The 10470-nt window shown below is 38.4% G+C and overlaps 1 pseudogene; it reads left to right on the top strand.

Annotated features, from left to right (window-relative positions):
- Positions 1–7030: 7030 nt before the first annotated feature.
- On the top strand, positions 7031–9080 carry LOC145035160 (geraniol 8-hydroxylase pseudogene; annotated as a pseudogene).
- Positions 9081–10470: the final 1390 nt, after the last annotated feature.

Here is a 10470-nt window from a genome sequence, read left to right as displayed (position 1 = left end):
GAGGGTGTTGTGATACTGCGGGGAGCCGTAGCACTCACTAGTCAGAGGGTGTTGTGATACTGCGGGGAGCCGTAGTACTCACTAGTCAGAGGGTGTTGTGATACTGCGGGGAGCCGTAGTACTCACTAGTCAAAGGGTGTTGTGATACCGCGGGGAGCCGTAGTAGTCACTAGTCAGAGGGTGTTGTGATACCGCGGGGAGCCATAGTACTCACTAGATGGCAAGAGAGTGTGATGATGGAATGTTCTCCGATCAGTGTATGATGTGGAAGAGTTTTGGGCTTGAGTAGCGCTAGTATTGAGTTTTTGGAGCCTGGATGTTGGACCAGGGGCGAGACTGGGGTCCCCGTCTCTGTCGGGAAATGTGGTGAGATGCGCAAGGGATATGCGCAGCAGAAACCAGAGATCAAAGTTGAGACGATCCTTGGTTGGATTGTATTTTCTCGCATAAGGAAAAGAGAATTTCGTGACTTGCGTGTCACGGGGCCGGGATAGTGGTAACGGGGAGGAAGTTAGTGGGATATTTGGATCATGATATGGGTGACCTTTGGAGGCTCAGCTGTGGAGTCAAAAGCTGACCCGGTGCTCAGTCTCGAAGAGGGATATGAGAAATGAGCTAGAGCTTATCATGATGATGTCTGAGGACACCTCAGAGGGAGCGAACGATTCAGACGCTCAAAGACATGCTTCGGGCATGTGTATTAGATTTCGGAGGGAGTTGCGGCACGCATTTATCCTTGGTTGAGTTATCCTATATCAACAGCCATCATTAGTGCATTGGTATGCCACCCTTTGAGCTGTTGTATGGGAGGAAGTGTCGGACCCTCATTTGCTGGGGAAAGTGTTGATTCGCGGAAGTGGAAGTTGTAGTGAGAATGTATGATTTGGAGTATGGTGGTCGAACATTGTGTCTGTGACAGTGGTATGGAATGACATCATGATGGGATGTCTGTTGAGGATGCGGAAGGGATTCCGCGGGTGTAGAGCCAAGAGTTTCAGGATGGATGCAGGGATGGAGTCTGGGACTCCCAGCTTGATTCTGATCAAGGGCTGTGTGCGTAGTGGTGGTTTCTCCTGGGGATGTTAGAGATGTCATCAGTGTGACGGGTTTTCCTAACCCGAGAGTGCGAAGGTTGGTGCGGCATGGGTGTGTGATTGCAAGAAGAGGACTCATGGGAGTTGCTCTGGGATTGAAGAGTGGGTCTTTCCGTCGTCACGGATTGGATAGAGTGGGATTCGGATCGGGGATCCGATGGTTCATGGCTTCTAACCCTTATGGGTCGAGTGATTGTTGAGATTTGGGGCAGTGATGCTTCATGAGTAATTCTCGGATCGTTGAGTGTGGTTATCAGAGGGTACATCCGGTGCCCGGTTCGAGACAGTGGTCAGGACACCGTAAGGAAAGGGAAAGTGTGTTCGATTTTCGATGGGTATGCCTTGTGAGACCTGGTCCGATTAAGGCCATGTGGCACGTTGTGGGAGTATTTCTGGAGTTGAGTTGCTGTAGGCTTCGAGGACGAAGCCTAATTTAAGTGGGGGAGAATTGTAACATCCCGAAATATCAAGAGTAGAGTTGAAGGGGCTAAAAGAGTAAGTTGTGAAAGAGTGACTCGGCGAGTAGAGTCGCGACTTGGTTGCGTGTTAAGTAGCCGACTCGGTGAGTCAGTGAGATGGACTCGGCAAGTAGGCGCTGAGTGGAGAAAACCCTAATTCTCGGGGTTGAGCCTTATATAAACATCATTATGTTTTCCTCCCAGCCTCTTTATCACCCCTTGAGCCCCATAAAACCCTAAATCGCGGAGAAGCACCATTTTTGAGTGGATTGGAGCTTGGAGAAGTAATTGTTGAAGGAATTTTGGGATATTGAAGGCTTGGAGCAAGGGGCTTTGCTTGGATTCGAATTACATTGCAGTTAGGGCATCTCTTAGAGGTAATATCTCGTTATTGGGCTGTTGTTATGTTGTTTCTTCATTTTGGGGTTTGTGGGAATTTGTTTATGGATGAAATGGGAAGTCTAGAGGTTAGATCTGAGGTTACTACCTCAGATCTGGAAGGGAGAAGAATCAGAGAGCATGAAAGTCCCTGTGTTGGAGTGTTTAGTGAAGCTTACATGTCCCAAACCCTAGCCCAATGTGCAAACGGCCTAGAACTCTTTGGATTCACGTAAAGTTTGCCACTTTACGTGATGGATGAGTGGTAGGAGGCTAGACCTATGTTTTGGAGCAGTTACATGGCCTGGAATGCTTCTGAATGGATTCAGACCGGTGGTACTCGGCGAGTCACATGGGTGTACTCGACGAGTTGCTTGAAGATGAGCTGGGACTCGGCGAGTTGGAAGAACAACTCGGCGAGTAGGTTGATGATAGCCTTAGACTTGGCGAGTCTGTTCTTGGACTCGGCGAGTCTTGTCGAAGGGTCCCGATATTCTCTGGTTGAGTCGAGAATCGGTGAGTCGAGGGATGACTCGGTGAGTTGTGTGCGAGTGGACTCAGAGTTGTTGGACTTGGCGAGTCTCGGGGTGACTCAGCGAGTTAGGTCGCGGATTGAGTGAAGTTCTGATTATGGGAACTCAACGAGTCACAGGGTTGACTCGGCGAGTAGGGTCAGTCTGGGGTTGACTTTGACTGAGGACTTTGATTTTGACCAAGGGTTGGCCGTTGACTTTTAGGGTTTGGTCAGCGATGTGGCCTTTGGGCCAAGAGAGGGGTAAAATAGTCTTTTACCCTTAAGAGGGTTCCATGAGAGGATTGATTCTAGTCTCGAGAGTTATATTCATGAGAGTATTTGCCTTACGTGTTAGGCGGTGGCGAGTTGAGATTTAAGTGTGGGGATATCTGCTTTCTGCTTGTCAAGTGAGTCTTCTCACTATACTTTACCTCGAGTAGGTAACCAGAGTTATGTGATCAGAGTATTTGTATGATATATGTACGTGATGTGTTGTACTGCATTACTTCTATGTGATTTATGCTGTGCATGTTTATAGAGTTGGTACCGGAAGGTTCCCAGAGTTAGAACCTGAGGGTTCACAGAGTTTGGGTGCACGGACCCATAGGGTTATAGCCTCGAGTGGCTAATATGTGTTATGTGTGGTATTTTGGGGAACTCACTAAGCTTCGTGCTTACAGTGTTTTGTGTGATGTTTTCCAGGTTTCTTTCAGTATCACGGGACGGCACCGGCTTGATTGTACACACCAGGGAAAGAGTCATATTTTGGAGGATCCTGGTTTTCTATGCATGTGAAAATGGAGTTATGTTTTGTAATTCGACTATGAATGAGATTTTAAACAAGCGTTTCTAAGAATAAAATGATTGTTTTAAATGAAAATTTTGTCTTGAAATTTACGGTGTTACAAAAGTCATGTTATTATATTGATAAAACTCTGACCTGATAGTTACTAATAATGACTGGCACTCGGGGACCTCAGAACTTCACCAAAATTCCCTAATTACTTAGAGTTTTTGGGTTGAATGTAGGAAATTTTGAGAGAGAAATGTGAGAAGGTGTGGAGAATCAAATGAGCCGAAGATGGTATTTATAGGGTGAAATTTGGGGAGGTTCACCACACCCTAGATCTGGTCGACCTTTTTCCTCCTAAAATGTGTCCTTCAGTGGGTGGAGCGGTGTAGCCCTTTTAAAAGCTCGCATGTAGGCCTTGCAACTGGGTTGGATTCGGTTTGGCGGGTCACGAGTTGGCAGGTTGGCATGTCACGGGTTGGCGTGTTGAACACATCAACCCAACCCAACCCATATAACCTGTATAAGTATATGGGTTAGTGGGTTCGTAGGTCAGTTGGTCGAAGCCAACCCGTATAACCCATTTAACAAGCAACAAATTTTAAAATGAAATTAAAAAATACGAATAAAATGAATTCATAAAGTCTTAAATATTCAACATAAAGTCATAAACAGTAGCGACGACGATGAGAGGTGTGCGACAGCCAGAGGATGAGAAGACGAGTGGTTTACGTGCGACACTGCGACAGTCGATGACTCAAGGCCTCAATCGAGGAGACGGGAGACACAGAGTTGTGGGTTTGGAGACTGAAGATTGGATTTCTTTTTGATTAGGGGCTTCTTAGGGGCCAAGGAACGGTAAGTCGACTCGAAGATGTTTTGCAGTTTTGGAAATCTGAAAACAATTAAACGATAATGAAATATTCAAAACTGATAAATATTTAAATATATTTTTAAACATAATATATATATATATATATATATATATATATATATATATATAATCGGATTGGCGGGTTGACCCGTGAACCAAAACAGGTAACCCAACCCAATCCATGAAATAAACGGGTTGGCGGGTTAGCGGGTAAAAATCTCAATCCAAACCCGTTTGTTTTCCTGTTGGATCAGTTTCGGGTTACAAGTTGGGTCGAGGATTGCCACCCCTAGTTGCGTACCGTGCACCCGGTGCCCGAACTTTTTAGATTTTCAAAATTTTGTATCTTCTTCATACAAACTCTATTTTTGATGTTCTTCATATCCACGCATAGCTATCAATAAGATCTACAACTTTCATTTATACTCCTTTGACTAATTCTTAGTTTATTTTTTTATTTATTATTTCAGAAGGCTTAGACTGTTAATCTTCGTTTAAAATTCATGACTTTTTCATTTGATATTCGTTCTCAACTGTTTTTATATTAACGAAATCCTATTAATGATATCCGCGACTCTCATTTAGATTGTTCTGACTCAAAATTAATCGGCATACATTTTGATTACTGTGCTAACACAACTGTGTTGAAACATGAAAAAAATCATAAGTTCCTCATATGAAGTCAGATTTAAATGTTCTCTATATCCGCACTCTCGGTTTTACCGTTACTACGACTTTCGTTTAGATTACTTAAGCTATTGAGTAACCTATCTCTGGTTCACTATTTACGACACTCGGTGTCACATCAGTTTAAACATGAAACTTCAAATGATTATAATTTCTTCATACGAAATCATATTTTAGTGTTCCTTATATTCCCGAAATCATCATCACGACTACTTCAATTTTCATCAAGGTTGTTTATTCTACATAAGATTATATTTTCATATTTATTAAGTTTTCACCTAATATTATAAAGATATAATATAAACACATAAGTCACATAGATTCAAACAATTTCATTTTATTTATTCATTTAAAGATTACAATTGTTGATAAATGTCGCTTACACTTGAGAGTGAGACATAATGGGTTGATCTCTTATCATTTCTATTTCTATTAGAGGTAAGCTTAGGTGGTGATGGGACTGTCGTCATGGGCGGAGCCGGTAGTAGGGGTACTATATGTTGTGACCCTCTAACTCTATTGATATTAATATATTACCACTCAAAGCTCACCATAAACTATATGCTTCATCTCCTTCGATATGTATTAAATTGTAATTAAGTTTATTGGATATTAATGTTTTTTCATACATTATTCATTAACTTTTTCAAAATACATCAAACTTATAACTGTACAAATAACATTTCAATATGTATTATTACTTTCCACATTACAACCTTTTTTTATGATATAAGACTCTAAACTCACATACATACATATATCTCACTCAAATGGTTTATTTTATATATATATATATATATATATATATATATATATATATATATATATATATATATATATATATATATATATATATATATATATATATATATATATATATATATATATATATATATATAATATAATGATATACATCTAAACCTCCACTAATCTAAAATTCTAGCTTCCTCCCTAAGTGTCTCGGCCATTCTTGAAGTTAGTACCGAAAGGTGTGTTTACAATAAGTAAAATGAACAAGAGAGAGAGTATTTAAATCAACTAAAATTTAAATTTAAATAAAAAATAAAATAAAATGAAATCTTTTATGGCCAAAAAGCCCGGTTGGCAAAATTTTGAAACTACAGCGACCAAATGCATGGAAGTTCTAATAATTTTTCTTATTACGTTGTTTTGGAAAACTATATTGACCAATTACCTAATTTTTTCCAATTATTATATCGTATTTAATAACCGAGGTACCTAAACAAAAAGGATAATTATGTATTATGTGAGTGACACATACACTACATCTATTTCCTTTATGGGTGATATTTTTTCAAAAATAATTCAAAGTCAATTTAACTGGAAAAAAATATGTAATCGTTACCGACACCGTAGATATTGTATATTGTTGTAGATGTTTCTATAAACTGAAATTAAAAATGTTTCTATTAATGTTTTAAAAATCGGTTTTTTAGTTGAACCGGTATAGTGATCGGTTTCCGGTTTAACGAGTTCGACCGTCGAGTGAAACAGTTTCTAAATTTTTTATGTTTTTTTCTATTCTCCTACACATAAATACATATATAAATTATGAATTTGATTTTACAAGTTCAAACATTAAAAATACATATAAAAATAAGTTGTACATAAATCTAAATACATTAAAATAACACATAACCATAAGGTTTAGTGTTTTACATCAATCCATATACATCAAAAAGAAAATAAAATATAAAACCGAAACAACATATAGTTTTGGATGAATACAAATATATCAAAAAAAAATCATAAAATTTATCATATGTTTTTATTTAGAGAAACTAAATAGATTTGAAAAAAATCACAAAAGTTTGTTACGTGGTTTTATTAGGTTTAACCGCTTAAACCGGTTTATTTTGACCGGCCCGACCGGGTTTTTCTAAAAACTGATCGGTTCAATCCGGTTCATAAATCAATTAAAATCGATGATAGTTGAACCGCTTCCTCTTCCAGTTTCCGGTCCAACCGGTTCGATCAGCCGATTGAAACGGGTTTTTAAAACATTAGGTTGTATCTTTCGTTCATATCTATCTTTTTACTAGTATGGGATAATGACATGAGGAGTCTTTCAATCTACTCTCTTAACTTTGACTTTGACACTCTCATTAATCTAACGAGTATAAAAAATAGGTACCAAATGTAAAAAGATATTTGATTTCTCTATAAATAGACTTCATCATCCTCACATATTGCAAACACTACTCAAGCAAAGAAATGGAAGCAATGGATTTTCTGTTTTTAGTTCTCTCCGCCACTATTTTCTTCTTCCTCCTCTTCCATAGCATCGACCACCACCGTAGAAGGAGACTACCACCAGGCCCAGCCGGCCTCCCAATCATCGGAAACCTCCTTGACATTGGACCACAACCCCATGAGTCCTTAGCCAAGCTTTCCCAGAAACACGGTCCACTTATGACAATTCGATTAGGCAGCGTCACCACCGTGGTGGCATCCACACCCGATGCTGCTAAAGAAATCCTCCAACGCAATGATGAGGCGTGTTCTGGCCGTATTATCCCAGATGCTGTCACCGCCTTGGACAACCATGACGCGGCGGTGATTTGGATTCCAGCCAACTATCAGTGGCGGACCATTAGGAAAGCCATCAAGAGGTACTTCACCAACCAACTAAAACTTGATATTGTTCGTGACCTTCGCCAAAATGTGATGGAGGGGATGTTAGATTTCCTTCGAGAGTCCGGGCGGAAGAAGGTAGCTGTGGACATCGGAAAGCTGGCATTCGCGGTGGCACTCAACCAGATGTCAAACACATGCCTTTCACGGAATCTGACTAGCTATGAATCTGATGATATCGGGGGGTTTAATTCGGCAGTGAAGACATTGATGGAGGTGGACGGGAGGTTTAACATCGCAGACATATTTCCGGTGCTGAAGCCGTTAGACCCGCAGGACATACGACGGCAGGCAAAAGCATCTTATGACTGGTTCAATCAGGTGACAGAAGGTTTCATAAGAGAAAGGTTAAAACATCGAGAGTCGAATAAGTTGTCGAGGTTTGGTGATACCTTGGATTCATTGTTGGACTACAGTGAAGATCATGAAGCCGACTTCAATCTCACACACATCAAGATTTTACTTGTGGTAACTTGCTCTCTTCTATACCCTATTTTTCATTTTTTTTTTAAAAGGACATAATCCTAAACAATGCAGAACTTGTCTTGGATAAAATTGTTTGATTAAAATGGTTTTTCATATTTCGTAATATAAATAAAGTTCAATTAATTAAAAAATGAAATAGCTAAAAATCTTTTTTGGTCTATCATCAATTGTTAAATGCCTTGCATGCAGAAGCAATAACAACGACAACGATTTGGCTTCTAATTAAAAAGAAGCTCATGTCCTAAAATGATCTTAATTACAAATTTTGACCTTTTAAGTTTTTTATTTTACTGTCTGATTTCGTAAAGCAATTTTACAACCAATATTTACATAATCAAATCTTCAGCAAGATCTTAACTCTTTCGTTAAATGAAAGAACTTTAATTTGAGTTATAAAAAGCTTTTGAACAAAATGATTTACGAAACGTCTACTCCAAAAACTATGAATAACTCTATCTATAAACTATTTCGTATAGAACGAGTTTAAATAACTATGACGAGTAACCAATATCATGTTAAATATATATAGGATTTATTTATAGCTGGAACAGAAACAAATTCAAGTACAATAGCATGGGCTATGACAGAGCTGCTACTTAACCCTCATATATTCTCAAGACTTCGTGAAGAAATCTCCACAATAGTGGGAGAAGATGGAAAAATTCAAGAAGCCAAAATCTTGGACTTGCCATTTTTGCAAGCTGTAATCAAAGAGACTTTGCGACTTCATTTACCTGTGCCTCTATTAGTGCCTCATAAAACTGAAAGTGAAGTTAAACTCGGTGAATATATGATACCAAAAAATACACGAATTCTTGTAAACGCATGGTCCATAGCACGTGACCCTATATATTGGGAAAACCCGTTGACGTTTAACCCAGAAAGGTTCTTCGAAAATGAGCAGATTGAGTACAAAGGCAAACATTTCAAATTTATACCATTTGGATCCGGCCGAAGAATGTGTCCTGGAATATCATTTGCTCATAGGGTGGTGAGCTTAACCGTGGCATCATTTGTGTATCATTTTGATTGGAAACTTCCTCATACTAAAGAAGAAATGGACATGAATACTATTTTTGGACTTACATTGCTTAGGGCAACACCTCTTGTTGCTATCCCATTACCCATCAATTTGGGCACATAATATCATCAAGTGTGTAGTCAAGTGTGTATGTGATTGTTATTAATGAATGAATGGTATGAGCTTTAAACAATTTATAATTTATGGGTTATTTAGCTCATAATCCTTTTATAAGCAACACATTACAACCTCATTTATTATTAAATTTTTATTTTCACCCGTTCATATATATGATCAAATTTGTAACATTTATCAATATCTTAAACAACCAAAATACACATTACGAGAGTTTTAGTGATATATTCAAAGTATATCAATATTATATTTTATTTATAAGGAATTAAAAATTATAAATTTTTGGATAAGCTAACCCTAGTTTCATTGAATTGAAAATCTGAGAGTTGTTGATTGATTTAATTGAGTTATGATACCTGTGTTATGCTTTATAACATCAATCTATTGCTATCCTACCAACGGAATAGTTGGTCCCACTTTAATGATGAATTATGGGGATTTTGGAACCCTAATTAATGTTTCAATTGTCCTTAAACAAACAAAATATATTTTATAAACCATTGAAATGGAATAAGAGTGTGATGGTTTATCCTATTCTCGGGTCATGTGTGACCATGACTTCGTCAAGTTTTGCATTGGTAGCAGCTTGTTCTGTGAAAGGAATTGTTTTTGGTAAAAGAATAGGGCATTGTTGCACTCGGTTAGCGTTGGGAAGCATGTTGATTAGGCCCCCGCAAGGAAATGGAATGAAGTGAGTATCTTTAGGTCGCGAGGTGCTGGTCATGAGTTCCGGGCGAATAATGTAATGTCATCAAGATCAGTGTAATAGCGGGAGCATTCCATACATGGAATTGATGGGTTTTGGTCATAAGACATCCTATGTGCTCATACAAACCCTAATGCTTGGATCTAGGTTTCTCTATTGTACATGCTTTGAATCCAAGACTTCAAACCCTAATACTAGCATATGGAAATCGATATTAACATATAATAAGGTTTAAGAACATACATTGATTGTTATATAGCAATAACAATCCTAATTCCACCTTGAATTGATTTTGGAATGCTTAGAGTCACAAGTGTCACTCCTCTAATGGCTTATAAACACCAAGAGCAAATGGAGAAGGTATAAAGAGAGAGGATAGAGGTTAGAATTCGTCCTTAGGACTTCTTGGGAAGGCTTAGACGAATTCATGAGCCTTAGGGTCTTTATATAGGTGTAGAGATAGGGTTTCAGTCATTATCCTTATCTAGTTGCTTATCCACAAAGCAACCCATAAGATAATCCTTGAATCCTTATCATAATCGAATTCTAAGGCCTTATCACCTCAAATTCGTTCACCCTATATTTAAGATAATCCTTACCTTATTTTGTAACTATCACATAATTACAAATCAGCCCCTCTAGTTTAATTAATTACACTTGATCACAAAATTA

The sequence above is a fragment of the Lactuca saligna genome, chromosome 3 (assembly GCF_052625555.1).
Source record: "Lactuca saligna cultivar CGN05327 chromosome 3, ASM5262555v1, whole genome shotgun sequence".
Taxonomy (NCBI): domain Eukaryota; kingdom Viridiplantae; phylum Streptophyta; class Magnoliopsida; order Asterales; family Asteraceae; genus Lactuca; species Lactuca saligna.
The sequence above is the reverse complement of the archived record's forward strand: the minus strand, read 5'-3'. Positions and strand labels throughout refer to the sequence as shown.